The sequence below is a fragment of the Gorilla gorilla genome, chromosome 13, assembly GCF_029281585.2.
Source record: "Gorilla gorilla gorilla isolate KB3781 chromosome 13, NHGRI_mGorGor1-v2.1_pri, whole genome shotgun sequence".
NCBI classification, from domain to species: Eukaryota; Metazoa; Chordata; class Mammalia; order Primates; family Hominidae; genus Gorilla; species Gorilla gorilla.
The window spans coordinates 111,574,372-111,600,214 of record NC_073237.2 but is presented as its reverse complement, the minus strand read 5'-3'; the positions used below and the strand labels follow the sequence as shown (position 1 = coordinate 111,600,214).

The window sequence follows — 25,843 nt, the reverse complement described above, 5'->3', positions numbered from 1 at the left end:
ATCAGCTTATGCTTTGTACCTTTATGACCTGATAATTAATGGCTATTGGTGGTATTAAAATAACACAGTAATCAATAACAGCCCAATCAGTAATTGCCCCCGTTTTATAATTTTCTTTTATTTGCAACATCAGATCCCAGGAAAATAAAATAAAAGTAGAAGTTTACTGAGTGCTTTGCAAATTAACTTTGCAATGGAAAGACACATGGTTTCTGTGGAGTCTGAAGTAGCAGAGAAGGGGACTAATGCAAACTAGGCTGAGTGTTCAGGGAGAAGGGTGATATGCTCAGTCTCAGCTTGCTAGTATCCTGCTGTCTGCTTTGGATGGAGATCTGAATGGTAGGCAGATGATGATGTTGGCACAGCCCACTGTCTTGCAGAGCTAGTGGAGGTACAACATCTACCGTGGGAACTGGAACACCCAAGTAAGCCTTAAAAACAGCTCTTCCATGAAAAAAGTGGGCATAGAAAATTTTATTTGATTATCATATATCTGCCTGGGTTTGCTTTTCAAGTTCACAGTCTCTGAGATTTTGAGTGTGCTCCATTCTAAATTTCCTTTTTTTTGTCTAATGAAGACATTCATTTTCTAACACATTTTCTATATGGCTTCTCCTAAAGCCAGGAGGAGGACTGCTAAAGCATTGGCACATCCTCCTTGTAGTGTATAATATGGTACATATTATAGATTAAAATTATATGTAAAAATATGTAATACAATGATTGCACCATGTTAACTAGTATATATGTCATATATGAAATGATATGATATAGTATGATGTGCTGTAATTATTTCCTCAACTATCTTGGCCGTGAGACTATGAGCTATTCGATGGCAGGACAGTGGCTTATTTATCTCTTTATCTTTAGGCGTAGGAGTAACTGCAAATTAGTTAGAGCTCAGCGTGCATGTTTGATAGAGGATGAAAATAAATGGTAAAAAAGAAAGAAAAGGATGAGGGAAAACAAAGACAAGAGGAAAAAAACAAAGAAGCAATTTCTTTCACAAAGGAAAAACAGCACTAGACTTCTTTTAAAAAATGTCTTCTGTATTTCACTAACTCAGACTTTCTTCCTCTAACAGCTCTGGCACTCTTCCAATCAACTATCAAGAAGAAAAGTGAGAGTGTAGGTTCCTCATCTTGGCATCTTCTCAAAGAATATTAAGAGTACCTCATGCATTTACTCACACTTTAGAAGAGTGAGATAAGAAAAAGGAATAATTATATATAAAGATAAGTGTCACTATTCAAGCATGCACAACATAAAGTATTGAGGGGGGGAAAGGGGATAGTAAGATTAGTGAATTTTGCCTAGGAAGATCAGGGAAGGAGGAATACTTAAGATGGGTTTTGAAGGTGAAATAAGAGGTATAGCCTAGGAGAAAAGAGTATTTCAGGGAAGATGGTCCTCACCAGGGTGAATCCTAAAGCTTCCTAGCAATTGGATTTTGTATCACTAGTTGAGTCGTAGTGGGAAGAGTTTGAATATTTTCAGCAAAAGTTACACTTGTAAAGATGGCATTATTCCTTCAAAACCTTGGTCTTCAGGACTGATTTTGATGGAAGGTTTGACTCATAAACTAAGTGAGAGCTCATAGTTCAGATTGCTCATTTCACACTTGGAAAATCTGAGGAGCAAGAGGCAAACAGACTCATTAAAAATTATTCACAGCTAAATAGAGACGGGGTCAGAGTTGAGTCAAGGTTCCTTTAAACCGTTAAGAGAATAATAATTGGGTCAAACTCAATACCCTAATGGGAATCCCCTATTCAACATAGTGTATCTGTATATATGTCCTCTAAAGATAGGGCCTCCTAGGAAGCCAAGAGTTGGAGACCAGCCTGGTCAACATTGTGAAATGTCATCTCTACTAAAAATACAAAAATTAGCTGGGTGGGGTGGTGGGCACCTGTAATTTCAGCTACTTGGGAAGCTGAGTCAGGAGAATCACTTGATCCAGGGAGGTGGAGTTTGCAGTGAGCTGAGATCAAGCCATTACACTCCAGCCTGGGTGACAGAGGAAAACTCTGTCTCAAAAAAAAAAAAAAAAAAAAAAACCCTCCTATTCTGCATGTCTTCACCTAAAATGAATTTAACAACAAAAGCCAATGCTTATACATATCCATAACTCACAGACTTGTGAGGAGCTGATGAGACACTGTACATACATTTCCTGTGTGTAGTGGATTAAATGGTGGTGTCCAGAAGCATATATCTATGTCCTAATACTCAAAATCTGTGATTGTTACCTTATTTGGGGAAGGTTCTTTGCAGATGTAATTAAATTGAAGCTGTCAAGATTAAGAGATCATTCTAGATTATCTGACTGGACCCTTAATACAGTGACAAGTGTCTTTATAAAAGACACACAGAGAAAGAAAGGAGGAAAGATGACCATAGAGATATAGATTGGAATGATCTGGCCAAAGCCAAGGAACACCTGGGAGCCACTGGAAGCTGGGAGAGACAAGGAACAGTAATTTCACACTTCTGGCCTCCAGGACCTGAGATAATAAATTTGTCTTGTTTTAAGCCATGAAATTTGTAGTAATTTGTTATGGTGGGCACTGGAAACTAATACAGGAACTAGAAACTAGAAGATAGTGTTAGAAAAATATATATAGGTTCCCATCTCCATCTGCTGGAAAGCTCATTCTGAAAACACAACTGACATATTCATTCCTTTCCTTTTGCTTTTTTTTTCAGCCAAGTAGAGAGGAGACATTTGCTCCATGAACTCTGTTCTAGACCTTATTAGTTCTGATGCCTCTAGCTAGGAGTAAATGGCAACAATAATACTGAAATCTTAGTGAAAAACCCTCCCAAGAATGGGGAGGTATAGGAAAGCAAGATGGAAAAACCAGCATCAATGTGTCTCCTTTTATTGAATTATATAAGGCAAGAGGAGGGTGTTCTGAGGCCTGGCTGGCTGTCTCCACTCTGCCACTAACTCACAATGTGATCACTGTGGAGTTGTAAACTCCTCCTTTTTGAGCCTCAGTTTTCTCAATTATGTGAACATTGGAAGCCATTTAATTTTGATGGGAAAAATAAAGAGGCAGCAAACTATTATCTACTCCAAAATGCATCTGGCTAATTCTACTCTACCATCTTTCTGAACTTTAAACATAAAGATGAGAAATAATTCACCCAGTTACATGGATATTTGTTCCATTATGCATTCTACCATACCCCCCTCTTTGGGTATCATTGTTGTGTCCATTACCCTGGCATCCAAGGTCCTGCACAGTCCTCTACTGTATTTCTTACTATTCCAGCCCCTCATACTTTATGCTTCAGTATCAGTGAATGGTTTTCCACTTAATACTGTTTTTTCTAGCCACAGATGGAATCTTCAGAGACAAAACATCAAGTAGCAGCAAAGACCCTGCTATAAGCACATTGATATTGTTTGGCTGTGTCCCCACCCAAATCTCATCTTGAATTGTAGTTTCCATAATCTCCACATGTCATGGAAGGAACCAATAGAAGGTAATTTTATCATGGAGGTGGTTACCCTCCATGATATTCTCATGATAATGAGTTCTCACAAGGTCTGATGGGGTTATAAGGGGCTTTTCTCCCTTTTACTCACTTCTCTTCCTGCCACCATGTGAAGAAGGATGTGTTTGCTTCCCCTTCAGCCATGATTGTAAGTTTTCTGAGGCCTCCCCAGCCATGCTGAACTGTGAGTCAATTAAACCTCCTTTCCTTTATAAATTACCCAGTCTTAAGTATGTCTTTATTAGCAGCATGATAACAGACTAATACACCTATCCTTGCTTTTGCCCAGACTCCCTGTACATCCCAAGCAACCAGGTGCAATCTTAACTTCCAAGAAACAAAAGACATGCTTGTGGGAAACTTAGACTCTTAATAACAAACTATTCAACTAATGAAATATGTAGGGTGATTTCCCATTTCATAGTTCATATCTCATCCAATTGTATCATAAAATGCTAGAGTAACATGAAAAATTACAGGACATCTTTCAGTTTTTGCCAATATGGAAATCCAAGGCCCAGAGAGGAAAGAGATGCCCAGCTACACACCCCAAGTCAGTGGCAGAAGAAGGACTAGTACCCAAAATATCCTGAATCACGTGCCCTGCAGTCTTTTTCAACAATATGACCTTTCAAATGTCCATTGGTGGGGTAGTTCAGTGTAATGAAATGTGTAGAGAGGGAACAAAGGAAGGTTAAAAAGTTATAAAACCAGTCTAGCTGGCCAGCATTACACCCATCATTTTGGAATAAGAGTGGAGAATAGAGAAGTATGAATTACTGCTTAGCTGTGTTCCACTAGTACAATTATTCTCAAAGGCAGGGGTGGGAAGGCGTGTCCCTTAGGGGATATTGTCAATGTTTAAAAAACATTTTGGGTTATCATAGAGAGGGAGAAGTTACTACTGGCATCTTCAGGCCAGGAATGTTGTAAATATCCTAGGATGTGCAGGACAGTCCTCCACAACAAAGAACTTTCCAGCCCAAAAGGTCAATAGTTCAAAGGTTAAGACCACTCTGTGGGTAGGATTCCTCTTTTACAAAGACAACTTCTAATGGGATCAATATTTTGATAACCTGTCTCGGCCAGAAATTTGAAAACACTCAAGGGTTTGGAGTATATTTAATCTAGTCTTTCAGTTACACAGAGAGGTTCATTGTAGTCATCTCTACAGAAGTTAAAGAAACCAATGTTAGTAGTGATAATCTATGAGAGTAATTTTTTTAAAAAATCTTCCCAGTACCTTTTTTCCTCTTTATTTCTTCTTCTGGTAATATATTCCTCTTTGCATATTAAATGGAAAGAGTTGTGACCAAGGGCTAAAAAAGTTGGGCCACAATCCTTTCCATTTAATATGTACCCAACAATCAATCCAAGGTTAGAAAGGAGATTAAATTAATCATATATATATATATATAGCTATATATATATATATATATAGCTATATATATATATATAGCTATATACATATATATATAGCTATATACATATATATATATAGCTATATACATATATTGCTGGCTTGGAATCTTAAAGTAATATGAAGCAAGGTTTCTGGTGCTATCTTCCTCATTACATGCAAAGAGGGCTGTGTAGGGGAGAATGCAGCCATCAGAGATAACAGATAGGGATAAACTGTGTATTCCAGTTACAATGGCCATCAATTTGGTTTCCCAATGCCCTAGTTCTTAAAGTTCTTCCTTCAAGTCTTTGAGCTACCCTAGAATCCAGCTGCAAGAACCAATAAATTATTTTTTTGGCATAAGCTGATTTGAGTTGGATTTTTGTCACTTGTAGTAGAAAGAGTTCCAACTAATAAACTCACATTTATAGAGCATTTGAGAGTTAGCTAAGTGTTTTCACATTTGCAATCTTATTTGCGCCTCACAAAAAGCCTATGCTTTATCTATCCAGCAGGGATAGGAAGCACTGTCTCATTGGCATGTCTGAAAACTAAAACCCGAAGTGGCTGAGGTTAAATGACTGCCTCAATACCACTATCATGATGTTGAAAACTATGGAACCTGTCCATAGGAAAAGAAGTGTACATTCTCACAGAGTAGCACTCTGTAGTAGCACGAGGTAGTAGAATAAAAATAACAGAATAATAGTTAACTCATACAAAGTCCTTACTGTGTCCCATGCTCTACTGAAGTGCTTTGTGTATATTAACTCATAAATCCTCACAGCAAACTTATAACAATAGGTACAATTATTCTCTCCACTTAAAGGTCAAAAAACAAAGACATTTGAGTAAATGGCCCAAGGTCCTCTAGATAATTAATGACAGAACCAGTATTCAAATTAAAAGCCCTGATGTTTAACCACTACACCATATGGAGGCTCAGAGCAGCTATGTTTTTTGACCCAACTCCTCCCTGCCTGCGCCTAGGACAGGTGGAACCAGGATCCTAATCCTGACCTAACTGACTTAAAGGTCTTTCTTCTAATATGGTGCCCAGTAATTTCTCCCATTCTTGATAATGGCCTGCAATGCCAGGATTTACACTAAGAGCTCAGACTCTAAGCTTACTGATAATGTGGGTTTTTTTGTTTGTTTGTTTTGTTTTTTGTTGAGACCGAGTCTCACACTGTTGCCCAGGCTGGAGTGCTGTAGCATGATCTCCGCTCACTGCAACCTCCGCCCTGCTTCAGGTTCAAGTGATTCTCCTGCCACAGCCTCCTGAGTAGTTGGGATTACAGGCGCCTGCCACCACGCCCAGATAATTTTTTGTGTTTTTAGTAGAAATGGGGCTTCTCTATGTTGGCCAGGGTGGTCTTGAGCTCCTGACCTCATGATCCATCCACCTTGGCCTCCCAAAGTGCTGAGATTACAGGCATGACCCACTGCGCCTGGCAATGTCTTCTTATATACTTATTCAATACATATTTAGTGAATACTTATTATATGTCAAGCACTTTAAAAAGCTATCTGGAAGGAATAATGGTGATGATGCCCATTGAGGCTTACTGAATTACAAATCTATTCTTATCCTTGAAGAAGATGAGATTCAGACTTTGGGGATTTAGGAACTTTGGAAGAAGAACCATCTGCATTTTATTAGCAAAGGACAAGAAAGTTTCCTCCGCCAACCTCAGAAGCCAAGTTAAAAATATGCTAGTTCACAGTTCATAGCAAAAGTTGGATCTGTCATACCCACATCCCTTTTGTTCCAAGAAAACATGTGGTAAGGATGGTCAGGACTTGTTTATTTCACGGCTTACTAGTAGTAAATGTGGGCTGAGGGTTTTTGCTCTGTCCCCTTCATGTCCTGCCACTGAAAAAATAAATAAAAAGGAAACTTTGAGTCCAAGGAAGCTTTGAGTCCAAAATAGATGGCTTTTACAGAGATGAGAAAGCTATTTATCATTATTTTGGAAAAGAAGGACAAAATATTTAACAGTAAAATTCATTTTACAACCTTTGGAAATATGATATGGGATAAATAAATATGAAGATTATTTGGAAAACTTTCACAAATTTCAAAATTCTTTCTGAATCACCTTTACTTCTCCAGACTTTTGAATTTGTTGGTATGTATTCTCAAAAAGGATACATCCACCCCAGGACCTTCATGCTGTAACCTGCTACCTTGATATGAAGACTAAACAGAAAGAATACTACACATGGACACATATAAAGCTCAAAGGCCAGTCCTAAAGGGTAGGAAAACTTCTGAAGTTTAAGATGACTAACAGAGCATCCTTGGCTCAGAAGGGAGAAGTGGTCAATTTTAGAAAGAGAAGTTTGCTTGTTTCTTCCTTATAAATTAATGTAAAGATGGTGCTAATGAAAAGAGTTTGATAAAAGCAACCCTTTGAGTTCATTGGGCAAATTGATCTTTCCCTGGAAACTAGATATTATTGTGTCCTTCTAAAAGGATGAGTCCATTGAGGCTCAGAGGATAAAATGAGTTACCCAAGGTCTACCAATTACTTCCTGTTGATTTGGGAGTATAGTTTTCTACATTCTCAAGGCACCTCAAACCCATCCTTTCCTAAGCCTAACATATTGTCTTTCTCCCCAAATGGAACCTCCTTTTGTGTTCCTTGTTTTGGTGTTGGTAACCTCATTCACCAGTCATCATGGCCAGACTCACCGTCATTCAGTATGTCTTACCTCCCTGTTTCACGCAGTCATCAACTCCCACAGACCCTAGTTTCATACTCCATGGTGGCCCCCAGTAGTCCTTGCCTCCCATGCCTACATAGGTTATTGTCAATGCCTCCAATCTGGTCTCTCTCCTATCATCTTTTTCCTTCTTTTATGCAGCCACCAGAACAGAATAAAACAAATTCTACAGTGTCACTCACCTGCTCAGAGACCTTTAACATCTCCACATCACTGGTAGGATAAAGTGTAACCTTCTTGGCTGAGCACACAAGAACTTCTTCCTTCTGGTCCTGCCTTACTCCCTAGCTCCTCTCTCCTCACTCTCTCTGCTTTGCTACCCTCCAGAATCACAAATTGCTTGTAGTGTCCTCAGGTAGTGTGGTGTGTCTTATCTCTGTGCACTTGCTCAGATTGTTCCTCCATGTGGATTGTGGTGCCCTCTGTTCTTCCTCCACATGGATGATGACTCCTCATTCCCTAAGACTTGGCTTGCTCATCTTTTTCTGTTGTTGCGTGCGTGTTTTCATAAAGCTTTTCCTGAAGCCCTAAATTCCCCCCGTGAGGGACTCATACCTGCCTGTGGTTGTCATTAGGCTTACCATGTTGGTTACCCTGATCTCTTTATGCATCTTTCTCCTCACCCAGAATGTTAGCAAATGCAGCAATGATCCTGCTCTACAACAAATAGACAAATTCTAACAGAATAAACCCACAGGTAAAATCTCTCCTGTGTTTGAAGCAAACAATGACAAGTCATGATTTATGTGAATGAAAAAAATGGAAAATAAAATGAAAGGAACACCTCATCTACTAGCACTTACTTTAAGTATGCCTTTCCTAAAGTCCTTTAAAGAAAAAAAAAAGACTCACCAAAGATGAATCTCCTTGGATCTTACATTTTTCTGAATCTTGTTACCTGTCATTCCTCAAGTAAGAGCTATTATATATAAAATGTCAAATTCATTTTATAAGGTTCTTTATTTATTTATTTATTTATTTATTTATTTTTACCCTTTTGGTTTCAACTTTCTATTGTCTAAGAAATAAAATGGAAACTACTTAGCCAGGCATTCAGGAATCTGCGTAGTCTGACGCAAGACTAACTTTCAAGTCTTACAATCCACCATTCTCTCCCTAGGAACACCCCCGTATTGTCCCAGTCTGGTGCTTTTGTTCCGAATTTTCTCTCTCACACATACAAAAATAATAGATAAGTACAGGGGTAAAGTTAAATTGGGGAAGTCAGTCCATAATTGAAATTCATCTGATGATAATATCACTCCCATTTTTCTATAGGAACATAGAAAAAAAAATTAACCTCCAAATAGCATTGCTCAGATATTTCTCATTGTTCTTATTGTGAAATCCATTATACAGCTCAGGACAGATTTATATGGCCTCCTTTCTCCATATGCATAAGAGCACCACACCTACTCTCACTTGAAGAAAGAGAACTAAGATTATTCTGTCCTACTATGTGCCAGATGTAGCACATAGCTTATGTTAATCCTCCTAGCAATCTTCAGAGGTAGGTCTTAGCCCTCTATTAAAGTAGAGGAAACTAAGGCTCAGAGGAATTAAGTAGATAAAGGTGGTCTAATTAAATTAGATTCAGGATTTAAATATCATTAATTGAATCCAAATGACCTGTTTCCCCCCAATATTGAATCAGTGAAGTTGTAGATTTTTAAAAGCTCTTGAGTAATCTAAAGCTTCATGGAGCCAAAAAGTTTTACTGTCACTGTTATTACAAGATGCTCTTTATATAGTAAGATTCTAGGAAAAGAGCATTATTGTTATTAAAAAAAAAAATCCAGGGACATAGGCCAAGCATCAGAATTAAGGGATGAGCAAAAAGTAGTAAAAAATGAAGAAAAAAAGAAATAAGAGTCCGGTGATGGGATAGGTTAAGACATGGCATTCTGTTTCCAAGGAAGAAAATACACATGGAGCAATGCAATCTGGAGGAATAGGGTGTGGCTGGCTGCACACAGCCAGGGGGTTGGCAGGGAGGCCTGAGGAGCAGCAGACATTATGGCAAATTGCTGTTCCCAAGTATCTGAGCCATGGAGGCATCGGGCCCAAAAGATGTTCTTGGAACCAGGGCCTACAGAAGGAGGCAGAATTAAGTAAAAATTACAATAAATCATGGGCTCCATGTGTCGGGACTAACAGGAATGCTTTGACTTTGGAGGCACTTTTTACACTGGCACCAGGGTTTTTCCACAGAAGTCCTATCCCAAGCTGTAATTTCTTACTCGAGAGTTATTGGGAATCATGTTGGAAACAGGTTACAAAACAAGGAGACTGTATTTCATCACATGGCCTTGGAGGCCAAGTCTACTTTTTTTTTTCTTTTTTTTTTTTCCTGGAAGAGCATATGTCTGTTATTTACCCAGTGTCTCTCAGCCTCAAAGTTTCCCACCCCCATCCATGCTCAGTGACACGGAAGCTGAGATTCTGAAAACTACATTTCCCAGACTCCTTGCCAGCCCACTTCCCATTCGAGCCCTGCAACAGGGGACATTGACAGGAGACTAGAAGCTGGCAGGCTGAAGAGGACTCTCTTCCTATTTCAGACCCTGTTAGATGCTTCCAGAGGAAAAGAAAGCTATGGTTCCATTCTTTAGCTTCCTTACACACTCTCAGCACCTGCCACAGGATTCCTCATCAGAGACCAACACGAGTGGCCCACCAAGTCTGAACTCAAGTTTTCAGTTCCCATCTCAGAATTCTTAGCACTGGCAAGTATGTGCCCTCCCTGAGGCCTGAGTTCCAGTCTTTGAGCACTCTTTAAGATGTCTAAGCCTGGCCACGGGGTGCCCCCACTCAGAGGCTGAAGCACCAGTCACAAGACACAGGAACCTTCCAGAAGTATGAGGCTCAGCCATGCAGGGTTTCTCCTTTGCACTTGTGTAAGTTCTCATAACACCACCTTTCTCTCCTTTTTCTCCCTGTCTGACAGAAGCAGCCACTTCCTGAAGTTACTGATGTCTGGATTACCTCAGCATCCCGTTTGCTACATCAACTTTCTAAAATACATGCGATCTATTCCCTATACTAAATCCCCTCTATTTGAAATTTCTGATTTGCTTTCCATGTTCCTGACTAGAACCTGCTGGAACAGGACATTCATACCTTTAGTGAGGTCTTGTCAAATCTCTTACAAGGATAATTACACAGAAATAAAATTTTATCTCCTAAAAAAAGAAAACTATCCTATTAGGTTGCTATCTCTGTCAACAAGAAAGAATATACTAACCCCATAGGTACAAAAGTTCAGATTCTTCATTCACTCCTGAATGAATGTGATCCGGGCCCCAGCAAGATAAAGATGTCTTAGGCTCTAGGAACAAAACTTGGAATGAGACATGATCTCTAACCCCCAAAAGGAGACTATAATTAGGAGAGAAGAGGTCAGTTATAATGCCACAGTGGAGGAATCTATTAGAGCAACTAGAGGCCAATGAAGGGACAAAAGAGGAAGCCTGAAAAAGTTGCAGAGAAGGTATTCCCTTATCTGAGTCTAGAAGAATGTATCAGTCTTTTCTTGTTCTTGTTGTTGTTATTTTTGTTCAATTGCAAGGAGCAGAAACCAACTTTGGATAACTTGAAAAAAAAGCCATGTGTCGGGAGCTTATGAACAGGCTCGGAGGGTTAGCTCTGAGGGCCACGAGACAATGTCGAAAAAAGAGACTTGAAATAGAAAAGAGGTAACACTAGACAGTGTTGGAGGCAAAAATGGCCTGATATCTGGACCCAGATGGCCTGCTGAAATGAACGAATCCATATATTTTATGCATTCTCCTGGGAAAAAGCCCAGTTGGCCTAGCATGGGTCAATGCCCATTCTACGACTGTACCAAATGAGTTAGATTAAAGATCAGCAGGGTATCCCTGCCAACAATAGGGGAGATAAAATTCCCCAAAGAGAAATTAGGGTCCTCTGGAAAGAAGAAATAGATGATACCTAAACTGGAAAAAAAAAAAAAAAAAGGCTTGGGAGAAATAAAACAGAAAGGCATTTACTGCAAAAGTGAGTGAGAATTTTCTAATTGGAGATGAAGAGGCTGGGCATTCCAGGCAAGGAGAGAGCAGCATGAATGAAGGTTTGGTGGTGAGAAAGACACAATAAAGCTGCAAAGTGGAGGTGAGACTGCAGGTGTAAGCAGGGACCAGAGAATGAAAGGCAGCATCCTCAGCAATTCACCAATTTCTTGGAATTGTTGCAAGCATGCATTTTGGCCTTTTGGTTTTTTTTAGCAAAACCTCTTCGACATTGTAACCTTAACAAGAAAATTTTCAGTGGAATGGAGCAGACAGAACCTGATTGGGGTGGGCTAGGGAAAGAAAGGATGGTGAGGAGGTGAGCTGATGGTGAGGAGGTGGGCTAAGGAGAGAAGATGCTGTATTGTTAAGTACTACATTACTGACACAAACTAAGGTTACGTAGGAGTTCAGGAAGCACAAGGTCAGTGGAAGCACTAAAGCAAGGATGTGGCACTGAAGAGAATGGGAACAATACACCTCTTGTAGAAAAGGAGCTGTTGGTGTTCTTTCTAGTTATCAGACACAGAGGCAGCCCAACCTCAACAGAAAAACTTCCCAAAATCTTTTAGGAATGAAACATAAGTCCTCATAAATTATATAAACTTTAGGCTCCTCTAGGACAATGAGTTTTTTTGTGTTTTCTGTGTCTCAAACATCTAACATTAAATAGACAGTCACACAGGCTTTGGAATAAATTGAGCAATCAAATGATAAACTTACTAAAGATTGCTTATGATGTATTGGTAGTTATTTTAAATTATGAAAACAATACATGATATGAAAACATATGCATTTGAACAAATGTATGATATTCTAACGACTATACTGCAACTTGCTTTTCCTACTTAATATACTGCAGACACTTTTCTCTGTCTTTTCGTATAGCTTTAAAATAGCAAAATTAAAAAGTCAGCTGGGCGCAGTGGCTCACACCTGTAATCTCAGCACTTTGGGAGCTCAAGGTGGAAGGATTCCTTGAGCCCAGGAGTTCAAGAGCAGGAAAGGTGAAGGTTGCAGTGAGCCATGGTCATGCCACTGCACTCCAGCCTGGGTGACAGAGCAAGAACCTTCCCAAGGAAAAAAGAAAAAGAGAGAGAGAGTCAGAAAGGTCTTAAGATTACAATGCGTACCACTACATATTTGAACCACTCAATGGCTCAGTAAATCAATGTTGAAAGAGATGAAACGACTTTCCCAAGGTTATGCCACGAGTTGGTAACAAGAGTAGGTCCTCCAGTCAGGTGTCTTGACTTGTACCCCGGTTCTCTGACATCTGTCCCCATCAACAATGAAAAAGAAAGGACGACTACGTGTAACTATCCAAGGGCGAGACTCTGTGGAAGGAGAGCAAGCTCCTTCCAGAGCGAGGAAGAGTTCTCACTAAGGCAGCAGTTTTCACACTGAGTATTTAGAGAGGACTGATAGGAAGACAAAGCTGCTGGTTTATCCGGAACAGTTCAGCTTTAACTTGTCTTTAAAATGTAGGACTTTCATTTGCCCACATATTTCTGGCAGCTGTTCTTCCCCCTGAAATCCATTAGTAACTTATGAGGATGCTAAGAGAGGGTGGTAGATGAGTCAGCAGAGGTCAAGCAGGGTGTCAAGCAGCAGAGGGAACTACCTGACCAAGCTGGTTCCTGCCGAGACTGGAGAATATGAAGATCAGACACAAGCCCTGGCAGTTACCTAAATGCCAAGGAGGAAAGAACCTGGCACCAGTACACTCAGAATTGCATCCAATACCCTTTCTTTCAACAAACAAATCATCACCAGCCAGCTATGAATGCCTCTCCATTTATTTCCCTTATCTATGGGCAGAATAGAGTTGCTAGAAAACACTGCTGGGGTCAGACGTTGAGTGACCTACTGGAAGGGGCAGGCCAATTGGGGCCTGACAAGGAGTGACACTGGCTTCAATCAACCACTTCCCAATGGGTACCTGGAACCAGAGTTGTTCTTACTTGTGAGGCTAGACCTCTAAATGAAGCCCCCTTTCTGAAGGGCCAGCAGAGGAGCTATTAATTTGAGAATGGCTAATAAAATTATTAGGAGAGCCCTGTTGTTCATTCCCTACCATTGGGAGTACAGCCGTGGTTTAGTGGAAAGAGCAGAAATTGTAGAGTTAGGACACTACTCCTATTTTCTAGCTCAACCAGATAATTATCCTCTGAGCCTCGATTCCTGCGTTTATAAAATGGAGTCAGCGTTTACTCCTATTAAGGCCTTTTGTGAGAATACAAGAAGAATATTTGTGTAAAACACTAACACTTAGTAGGCATTTGATTAATGGTTCTCCATTCTCCTCCTTGAGAGAATTTAACATAGAGGCCAGTACAGTGACTACCTAGAAAGCACGTCATATTTTTAGCAAGAGAATAAATAATTTATTCTGAGTTTCTAAAATCACTCAAATGCTCACAACTGAGCTAAGCACCAGGAATGTAACAATGTACAGGTTACAGTTTTTGCTCCTGAAAAGAATATCGTCAAGGGGAAAACGAGAAGTTGAGAGGAAATAAGACTTCAGCATCATCAATCTTACCTGGATCTGGAAAGTAAGGCCTTCAATGTAAATCATTGCTGAACGAGGTGAAATGATTTTCCCAAGGTCATGCGGTGAGTTGATAGCAAGAGTAGCTCTGAGATTCCACATCCCCTTCGATAGGGTTTCTCAGAGAAGCCGCAGAGTGTTCAGGGCTGGGAGAGAAAAGAGTGATTACTATCTCATCCAGGCCTATCATTTTACAGGTGCAATTAATCTCCCCAATCCCATCATCTATTTGGCTGCTAAGGGAACACAGGTGAGGATCATCTAGCTCATCCTCCAGGGTCCGGAAAGGCTTCCAGGAGAAAGTGATGTTTAAATAAGCAGCTAAAAGATACATAGAAGTTATTCATGTGAAAGAAAGGAAAAGCTGAGTAATAGATGTTCAAGCATTTGTTCATTAATTAATTCATTAATGCATTCAACAAACAAGTCCTAAGTACCTAGTATGTTCTAGGAACAACTGTTTGAGACACTGGGGATAGAGTCTTGAATGAGATAGACAAGATTTTTGATCTTATAGTGTCAACTCTTCAGCCAGCTGACCAAAAATAAATTATTAACAAAATATCAACAAGTTATTTGTGCCATGAAGGAAATAAAGCAGACTTCAGGGGAAATAAGCTACTTGAGATTCTGTGGACAAAAAAGTCCTCTCTAAGGAAGTTCCATTTCAGTTGAAACCAGAGAGGAAAAGAAACCAGCCAGGCAGTGATGGGAACCAATAACCTGCAGACAAAGAGAAGTGCTAGCCTGAAATTCTGACTTTCAGAGCAGGTGTAGCAGGTTCTTGGCACAAAAAGAAGGTGACTATGACTGTTACAGGGAGGCCAAAGAGGACATAAAACTGTGTGAAGAAGGAAGGCAGGGCCAGCTCCCATAAGGCCACATAGGGAGGGTGAGATGTTTGAATTTTATTCTAACTATGATGTGGAGCCATTCAGGGTTTAGCAGGAGAGAGTTGTGGTCAGATTTACATATTGAAAAATCACTCATGTTCTTGTGAAAGCATAAAACAAGCAATATTTGCAAAGTCTCCAGATGAGAGAAGACATGATCTATGTGAAGAAAAAGGGAGGAAAGGAAGGTAGGTAGGAAGGAAGAAATAAAGAAAAAAAAGAAAAGAAAGAAGGGATGGAAGAAGAGAAAAGAAAGAAGGTAAGGAAAGGAAGGAAAGGAGAGGAGAGAAGGAGAGAAGGAAGGGGAGGGGAAGGGAGGGGATGGAAGGGGAGGGGAGGGGATGGGAGGGGAGAGGAGGGGAGAGGAGGGGAGAGGAGGGGAGGCGAGAGGAGAGGAGGGGAGGGGAGGGGAGAGGAGGGGAGGGGAAGGGAGAGGAGGGGAGAGGGGAGGGGAGATGAGTGGGGAGGAAGGGCAGAAAAGAGGAGGGGGAAGGGAGGGAGGAAGGAAGGAAGGGAGGAAGGAAGGAAGGAAGGAAGGAAGGAAGGAAGGAAGGAAGGAAGGAAAGAATCATTTCTTTCTGCTGGAGAAGAAATTTTGAGGAAATGGGTGCTAGGGATGATCCTGAAGATGTTGGCTGCCCTCAGCCTGAAGGGACTTGGGTGCAGTGACAAGGATTTCGACTTCAACCCAATGGCAATGGATGCTATAGAAAATTTTACAGATGGAAGTTAGAGTTCTGCTTTAGAAGCACACCAGTGACAGCAGTGACAGAGATAGCTTCGGAAACTAGAGCTTAACTGAAAATCTTCCTCCCTCAGGGGCCACAGCTCTGTTGTGTAGGTAACATGTGTGTACACAGAGGTGCGCATAGGTGAGCATGAGTGAGCAGAGGAGGGGCTCTGAACTCACACAGAGATGGAAACTGGATGTACACAGCTACAGAAAAAGTCAAAAAACCCTCAGCAGTACCCTGAGGGCAGTGCATAGATCTCTCAAGGCTCTCCTAAGGCCATGGGTGTTCTGGGATTCTACGTTCCCCTCATTAGAGTTTCTTGGAGAAGCCACAGAGTATTCAGGGCTGGGAGAGACAAAAGTGATTATTATCTCATCCAGGCCTATCATTTTACAGATGAAATTAGCCTCCCCATTCCCATCAGCCATATGGCTCTGAGGTTAGTCTCCCCAAAGCTCAGCCACGAAGACTGGCTTTTCATTTAAGATTTTGCTTAAAATGACTGTCTCTGTCCCCACCACAAATAGTCTACTTTTGTCCCTCAGTCTGAAATGCTGTGGCTTATATAATTGATGTCCCACGATAGGGCTTGCTCCTGCAGCAAGCTAGTCACCCAGAGCCTGGGTGGATGGGTCCCTGCCTGCCTCGCCATGGTGCAGTGGAAGAGGGTCTGCCTGTGTGTGTGAGGTCATACCCCTTTTTCAAAAAGAAGCAGCTGGGAAAAAGCTCATGTCCCAGAGATGTAATTTCCTTCAATGGCTCTGCCTCAATTCACTGCTGCTGGTATTTGTTTGAACAAAATCTGTGGAGCATTGGGTTCACACTTTTTTGTATCAAATACTGTCTCTTTAGTCATCTGTAAAACATTAAAAGGGTACCTACTAAGTGCTAACCACTCTGCTTGTCACTAAAGTCACAACAATAAAGATATAGCCTCAACTTAGGAATCTTGTGATTTAGTGATTTTATTGAAATTAGAAAAACATAGAACAAACATTAAAATTCTACAATATGTATTACCTCAACTTTTCCTCAGAGATTCATAACATTTTGTAACTAACTTTATACTATCCAAGAGAATAAGTATAATTTTCATCCTAAAGAACTGGAACTTTGATACACAGAATTCTCAAGCGGTGTAAACTTTACTCTTGGTTATTAATACATATCTTAAATGCCCAGCGATTGCCTGTTGTTATGACACATATGGCAGCTCTGGCAAAGTGGATTGCAATGGGGAACTAAGCTTATGCATATGAATAATGATTATATCCCTGATCTCATGTTAACCATCACTATAAGCCCAATTTTATTAATAAATGGACTGAAATCTAAAGAATCAGAAACCTAACAAGGTCAATCAAGCAGTAATTTCCATCATTCTGAATATTGTTATTATCATTATTGTCAATATAATAGTTAATTATTGCATATTATTATAGTAGTCATAGCTATGCATTTATTTATTCATTACATAAACATTTACCTAACATCTCTTATGTACAAAATTGTGAATAAGACACAGTTCCTGCCATTAGGGAGCTCCCAGCTCCCTAAATAAAAAATTCATTCATTAATTGATAAACATTGGTTTGTTTCCCCTTTTGGCTATTATGGGTAATGCTATGTGATAAACATTTGTGTACAAGTTTATGGGTGGACATATGTTTTCATATAATGGAATACTATTCAGCTATAAAAAAGTCCAAAGTACTGATACATTCTACAATGTGAATGAACCTTTAAAACATCATGGTAAGTGAAAGAAGCCAGATACAAACAGGCACATATTCTATGATTCTATTATACTTATATAAAACAGCCAGAATAGGCAAACTCCATAGAGACAGAAAGTGGCTTATTAGATTATCAAGGGCTGAGAAGAGGTACTATGGGAGTGACTGTTGGAGACCAAAAGAGTGAGGGTCATGATCAACTCAGTATACCACTGGAGGCTATATGAGTAAACAGCAAACTGTTCTCATAAATGCAGAATGCTGGCAAACTGACAAACTGCGTCTGTCACCCAGAAGGAATGCTGAGGGCAGTCACGACCCAGTCACAAGTGTTTCTTGTGATTACGCACATCTGAGGCCTGTTAGCAATAATGGGAACCTGTGATCAATCAAGCAACTGACCAATCATTACTTCCTCCTCCCTGCTCTTTCTCCTCAATAAATATGAAGGGTTGTAGAAGCTCAGGGCTGCTGCTGCCTTTGCTCACTAGAAGCAAGGAGCCCTCTTCTTCTTCCCCGGACCCCTTCCTTCCTTAAAACAGTTTCTTTTGTTTTAAGTTTTCATTTCTATGTTTGTCCTCCTTCGTTCAGTCTTGTAATGGTGATCTCAGGTAGTAACAGCAGTAACTGTCGTAGTGACGGTCTCAAGTAGTAACTGTGGCAGACTGCCACAAGTGACTGCTAATGGACACTAAATTTTCTTTTGGGGTAACACAAATATTCTAGACTTAGATAGCAGTGATGATTGAGCAGCTTTGTGAAACAACTAAAAATCACTTAATTCTATGTTTTAGCAAGAAGACTTTGATAGTGTGTGAACTGTATCTCAACAAAAACATGTTAATAAAATTTTTAAAACATAAGTGTCATGGTAGAAAGGCTGTAGGGTGCTGTTGTGCTATGAATTCAACTCTCATTTTATTGACAGCCTATTATATGTTTATGTGCTTTATATGGTACTAAATTAATGGTTTATCTTCTCTCCTTTGATCTTAAAAATAGCACTCACTCATTCATTCATTCTTCAGCAATTATTGGGGTTGGGGGGACCACTAATGTGTCAGGCACTGATCTAGGCACTGAGTATATCACTCTTAACAAAAACCAAGGTCTCTGCTCTAATGGAGACTGTATTCTAATAAGGAAAGGGTGACAGACTGAGGGTGTAATGAAGAAAAATGAAATTGAATCAGGGCTCACAAAGTGATGAAGGCTGGGGAGGTGAGGAGTCTTATGTTTTATGAGTTGGTCAAGGAAATAATCTCTGAGGATTAATATAGGAGCAAAGACTTTAATGAAGCAAGGGAATTAGCCATGTGAAGGTCTGTAAATGAATGTTCCAACAGAAAGAACGATAAAGTTCAGGGATGGGGGTGAGTTTGGCATATTTGAGTAACAGCAAGAAAGTCTGCATGTCTAGAGCAGAGAAGGCAAGGAGAGAGTGGCAGAAGGTAAGCTCAGAAAGAGGGACCAGGTCAGATGCTGTTTAGGGGCTTACAAGATGTGAACATGGCTTGGGATTCTATCCCACTTTTGAAGGAATTCTATTAAAGGGCTAAGAGAGCAGTATTATGACTTGATTTATCTTTTCAAAGGATTACTGTTAGGACACTGGTGAGAAGACCACAGGGAAGTAAGAAGAAGATATCAATTTGGGAGAAAATGTCTGTGGTTTAAGGATTATATAAAAATGGCTTGACTTGGGGTGATAGGAAAGTGAAAGAAGATAGCTCTGGATATGGTGCAAAGAGAGAGCTGATGGGTCTAATCCATGGAGTGGATATGCAAAGTGAAGAAAGTGAGCAACCGAATTATCAGTTGAACATGTCCTATTAAGAGGAAAACTAGAGAAGAAGTAAGTTTGGGGTGGTAGAAATCTGGAAGCCTGTTGTGTGTAGATTAACCTCTTATAGACATCCAAGTGGGATGAAAAGGAGATATAGATACAGGTGTGGTGCTCAGAGAAGACACCCATGCTAGAGAATAAATCTGGGGCTCAGCAACATATAGGTAACATTTGAAGTCACGGGACTGGTTGGGAATACCTAAGAAACCAGAGAGAAGAGAAGAAAGCAAAGAGGAAAAGGAATGGAAAACAATGGGAGAGGAGGATCAAACCCTTGGAAACTCTGTGACTCAGTGCTCAAGCAGAAGACGAAAGACCAGGAAAGGAGATTTAGAAGGAAATAGGAAATACTGGAATACCAGGTGTGATGGTTAATACTGAGTGTCAACTTGATTGGATTGAAGGATGCAAAGTATTGTTCCTGGGTATGTCTGTGAGGTGTTGCCAAAGGAGATTAACATTTGAGTCAGTGGACTGGGAGAGGCAGACCCACCCTCAATCTGGGTGGGCACCACCTAATTAACTGCTAGTGTGGCTAGAGCAAAGCAGACAGGAGAAGATGGAAGAGCAGACTTGCTGGATCTTCCAGCCTTCATCTTTCTCTCATGCTGGATGCTTCCTGCCCTCGAACATCAGACTCCAAGTTCTTCAGCTTTTGGACTCTTGGACTTACACCACTGGTTTGCCAAGGGCTCTCAGGCCTTTGGCCACAGAATGAAGGCTGCACCTTTGGCTTCCCTACTTTTGAGGTCTTGGGACAGATCCACCACTGGCTTCCTTTCTCCTCAACTTGTGTCTGCAAGTTGGGACTTTAACTTGTGATTATGTGAGTCAATTCTTCTAATAAATTCCCTTTCATATATACATATATTCTGTTAGTTGTGTCCCTCTAGAGAATCCTGACTAATATGCCAGGAGAGAATGAGGAAGGAGTGCTGTCCCTAAAACAAAATTAAGAAAGTGTTTCAAAAAGAAATCTACGATTAATAGGACCAAGTGGTCCTTAGAGGTTGAATAAGTGAAAATAAAAAAAATTGATCATTGAATTTGTCACTGTAGAGGCCACCCATGAGGGTGAGAGGTGGGATAAGGGTATGGGAGTTTGAAAACAGAGGATAAAATGTGACAAAGTCATGCCAGAAAATTGGAGAAGGGTTTACTTGGGGAAATGTAGAGGAAATGCCTGAAGATGTTGAGGGTACATTTCAGATGTTTGTCTTATATTTAAAGTGAGATCTTCAGCAACATTGCGTTTTTATCCTACAATGTTCCTAAGCAAACAAAATTCCTGTGTAACAAAAGGAGATGGTCAGAGGTAGAAAGCTTGAAATCAAAATCTTGAAAACGCACAATTACCAGCAATGACAAAGTTCAAGGTTAAACTACGTGAGTAGATGTTTAAGAGGTCACTATAATGACAGAAGTAGTCTTGAAAAGAAAGGCAGTAATGTAGGAGCTGAACTGTTCAATCCATCTGGAGAAGCAACTTGGGAGATGGCTGATGACCAAAACAAAAGTGGGAAGAATAGCCTGATGGTATGCTTTTCAATGCAGTTATTAATTTTGAGAAAGGAGAGAATTGTTGGGAAATAGTAAAGAAAGTGCCTACCTTAGGGAACTAGAGATGTGGAAGGAAAACCTACCATTTGTGAGGGCTGCAGTATGCCTTAGAGCCTCTGGTCTACCATTTTTCCCTTTGGAAAAGAAAGATAAAGAGAAGCATCAAAGGAAGAATTTGAGGATATAGATGAGGGATGATGAGTTTGAGAGGATAGAGGGAAAAATTAGGGAGATGAGGAAAGAATGAAAATAGTTCAATTTAGGAGCTACACAGAGCCACCTAGCGATGAATCTGGGTGCTAATGAATGGCTGATGTTCTCTATTTATTGTAGCAATTGATTAAAATGGGAATGTAAGATTGGAGGGATTGATTTCCTGGTCTTTTATGTAAAGGCAGGTAATTCTAATTTAGCCACCCTTTTGGGACTGGTCCCTTAGGTTACTTGCTGTGGCGATGTTAAGAAAGTCTCTAAGGCAGTAAATAGCGACCTTGTTTTTACAATGAGAACATGAAATTCTGCTGCCCTCTAAATCCCACTGTGGCAGTACCTGATCCCAAGTCATGCCAAGTGCATATGAGCTCAAGAAGCCTTCCTAACAGACTGCACAGGATGGTGTCACCGCAGGAAGAAAGTACTCATCTTAATAACAGCCCTGACAGCCAGGGTTGTTAAACCCATTTTACAGATAAATAAACTGAGACCCTCAAATGTTTAATAAGGTCAGACAGTTAGGATGGGTTGAAACTGGTCTCTCTGATTCAAACTCCAGGGCTTATTGAACTTGATCAGCTATTCACTTCAATTCCACAAATGGCTGAGATTGCAACCGCCAGCCCCAAACCTCAGAGGCTCCCCATTCTACTCACCCAGAAGCACCATTTTCACTCTTCTCCTCCCTAAGAACACTGGGCAGTCTCCTGTTGCCATGGCAAACTGTGGGCCATGTAGCCACCCTGACAAAGGGCTACTGTGCCCTCTGACAAAATCCCACTCACAATGTCTGATTACCACATGCAAACCCAGCTTGGACAGCCTCCCTGAAAATCAGTGGGCTGTTTTCATGAGTGAAGCTTTTTTCTCCTTCTAATTTAGCATTTTCTTCTATTACCAAAAAAGGGCAGATTTCCATATTCCAATTCTCACCAACACTCCCTCAGAGACTACACTTTACTGAGATCAGTTCGTTCTCTAAACAGTGGTTTTCCTGGCCACATGGTGCCAGCCTTCCTCATCCTCCCTATCCCCTTTCTGTGGCTTAGGGAAGATACAAAGGTGGCCTGACTTAGGTGATAGGAAACTAACCGAAGGGAGTAAGAAACAATCAGGTTATGGTTTGAAGGTAGAGCCGACAGGTCCTTTGACGGAGTCAATGTGGGAAGTAAGGCAGGTGAGTGGCCAGGTAAGATGGCAGGGTGGAGGAGGGGCAAGTTCAGGGGTGTAGACATTAAAGGAGTGTTTTACACAGGTTAAGTTTGTCTTACTTATTGAGCATTCAACTGGAAATGTACAATGGATACTCCAGATGTCTGGAGCTCAGCACATCTGGTGAATATAAAGCAGTCATTCTCAACATCAGCATGATTAGCAATTTGAGCTGGATAATGATTGGCTGTGGGGAGCATGTCTGCACATTGTAAAATGTTTAGCAACATCCCTGGCCTCCACCCATTAGATGCCAGCCACACCATTCCTTCCCCCGGGGTGTCAAAACCAAAAATTTATTCGAACATTGCCAAATGCTCCTTGATGGCAGAATCACTCCCAGTAGAGAATCACAGATTTAGTGATAACTAGTGTTATCCATTTTCTACAGATGCTCATGCACCTATTTCTGTGTATTAACTGGTAGGTAAATTTAGCAATAGAAAATGTTCTTTTTTTCCTTTTTCACATACTTAGTTATATGTACCAATTTGTAATTTGCTTACTTCACATAGGATGTCTAAACATGCTAGTATATAGGAAGCTGCCATTTAAAAATATATATATATGGTATAGTATTCTGTAGTTTGGATATATTCTATATTATTGAAACTTTATTTGTGGAGGTGGTGGTTGTTTTGATACTGTAAATAAAATTGCAATGAATGTCTTAACACATATGTCCTTATTTCTCAGAAAAAAAAAACTGAAATTGTTGGTCACAGAGTATATGAATTTATAAACTTCATAAATTGCCTCGTGTAGATAGTTTATAAAAATAACTGCTATAATTTCCTCCCTGTATCCAGGCTCTTTTGTTATTTGACTTTGTGGCTCCTCTATCTTTTGAGTTTGGGCTGACTTTGTGACTTACTTAGATCAATTGAATGCATCATAGCACAGTCAGGAGCAAGGGGCTGCTTTAGACATCATCATGCCCTTAAGGCATTGCAGTCTTGACCTTAGGGACAGTCAAGTATATAGGAGATGAAGCATCAGGGAATTGAATCAGGGGAGCAAGGAGGTTAAAATGCTTCACAGGGGAAGCCAGATCTTGCAGGTTGGGTGGCAGAATGCCTGTCAAGGACCCATCCATAACAGGATCCTTCAGTTTCATCTTCCTCCAGATCAGAGCTGATTAACCCCAAAACCTCTGGCTCTCCTCCCCATGGATAGACCATGGGGAAGGTTGACAGATACAAACACCTGCTAATGCAGTGAGGTGAACAAGGGCGATGTAATTTATTAATTTCCCATCAAAGAGTTAAGCCCTGTGCTGATCTATCAGCCCAGGAAGTAGGGGTCCATGGAAAGTATATGATTTTTTTTTCAGAACATAAATTATATCTCACATAAATGGCTTAAGAGGGAATTAAAGGGACACACTTCTTTGGGATAAAGAATGTTGAAGGCAGCTGGTTTTGGCTTTGCGTCAAATCAGAGGGTGGGGGGCAATGTCTTGAGAAGCTTTGGGAAACAAATTTGGAAGCTTCATCCTTCTCCCTCCCTCCTGTTGTGCCAGGATGTCTCCTTTGACATCTGAAATACCCTGTTGCGCTATTCAACTTTTTTTTCTGAACCAATGCTCAGCAACACTGTAGTTTGAATCAGTGGAGTGGCTGGTAAACCCCTTTTTGTTTTCTTTGCTCCCACTCTCTCCTCTGCCCTTCTCTTCTTTGTCCCCCTTTTTCCTTTCCCTTTAGGGTTGTTTTCAATAGGAAAGAAGCATTTCTCTGAGAAGCACAAAGAATCTAGTTAATGGTTTAGTCATTTTGAAGATGAATAACAGCAAGTCTACCCCATACTCCTGATGCAGACTTCTGTATGCAACATAAGGAAATATGTATTAGGACATTAATTGCAAAGTTATTTGAAATACAAAAAAAAGAAAAATAAAAGAAGCAAACAAGCTAAAGATTCAATAACATGGATGTAGATAAATACATGGTTATATATCCCTACACAGAATACTATGCCACATTTCAAAAATAAAACAAAACAAAACCCGACAGCTTCCTAGGTACTAGCATTTTTAGATATCCCAAATACATGGGCTTGAGAATAAACAAGTTAAGAGATACATATAGAATAACAGTACCTATGTGAACAAGAAAAGAGAACGCTTTCCTTAGTAAATATATCTACAGGTAAATGTAAACATAGGTCCCATGTTATCAATAAATGGATAACACTAGTTCCTGCTAGGTCAGTGGTTCTCAACTTGGGAAAATTTTGCCTCCCCGGAAATTTGCCAATATCTACAAACATTCTTGGCTATCGAAACTGTGTGTGGATGGTAGGGGTGGGTGGTACTACTGGCATTTAGTGGATGGAGGCCAGGGATGCTACTAAACATCCTGCAATGCACAGGAGAGAGACCTCCAGCAAAGAATTACCCATCCCCAAATGCCAACAGTACCGAGGCTGAGAAACTCTACTCTAGGTAGACAAAGAGGTGATAAGGATTAGGAGGTAGATGTCAAGAAGAAGTTTATCTATAATGTTTTAGACCTTTCAAAGAGAATGTAATTGTGCATCACTGATGTAATAAGTAAGTGATTAAAAAATAACCTTCAGTAGTTTTCCATTGACAGAAAAGGACTTTTTGTTACCTGCCTCATCTCTCCCAGGTCCCTATCACACATCCTACATTTTAGGCACACCAAAGCATTTATAGTCTTTTGAGTTTCATGTGCTTCATAGTTGCTTTTTTTTCACCTGTTGATCCTTCTGCTCTGAAAGCTTCCTCTCCTCTGTCTGTGCCTGGTGAAATCCCATTCACGCTCAAGAGCCCAACTCAGTACCATTCTCCCTGTTCTTCCCAGGTGAAGCTGCCCTCTCCCTCCTGTCTGCCATCTCTGCAGTGCCTAGACATCTGGTATTATAATGAGACCTCAGCATCTTGACTTGGGGAAGCTGGTTTTGCAGCTTATGCATTACCCTAGCCAGCCTTATGGGCAACCTGGCTTCCTGTACAGCCTTCAAAAACCACCCAAAAGGACAGGTCATACATCACACAAACTTAACACACAAACCTCTTTCAACAGAGAATCAGGAATTATCTCGCTTAGTGTCACCCACACATCCTCTTGTTCTTGGAATCACATACTCCAGCGTGCACTGGAGTGGCCAGGATGGTAGATGTATGATGTGGGCACAGAAGGCAGTCTGGCAAACTGGAGAGCCCAGCCTCATCCAGGGTAGCAGCCTGCATTCATTTCCTGCTAATTACTGCAGACCTCATGTTGCCAGATCTTCCAAGATAAATTTAAAATTCAGGATTTTATTATAAAGTTTCTCAATACTTAAAGTTTAATATTCAAAGCAAAACCTTACAGTCACTCTATGAGTGAGACAAAAATGCACCATTGGATCAGATCTGTTTTCAGGGCTACTGGTTTTTAAACTCTCAATTATTATAACTATCC

At 40.4% G+C, this 25,843-nt stretch overlaps 1 long non-coding RNA gene across 1 annotated transcript in view; it reads right to left on the bottom strand.

Moving 5' to 3' along the window:
* The window catches only part of LOC134756903 (uncharacterized), a 203,783-nt gene that overhangs the window by 153,910 nt on the left and 24,030 nt on the right, over positions 1-25,843 (bottom strand). The window contains exon 2 of the long non-coding RNA XR_010130339.1: positions 14,213-14,367. This is a non-coding gene — a long non-coding RNA (uncharacterized lncRNA). The remainder of the gene's footprint in view (positions 1-14,212; positions 14,368-25,843) is intronic.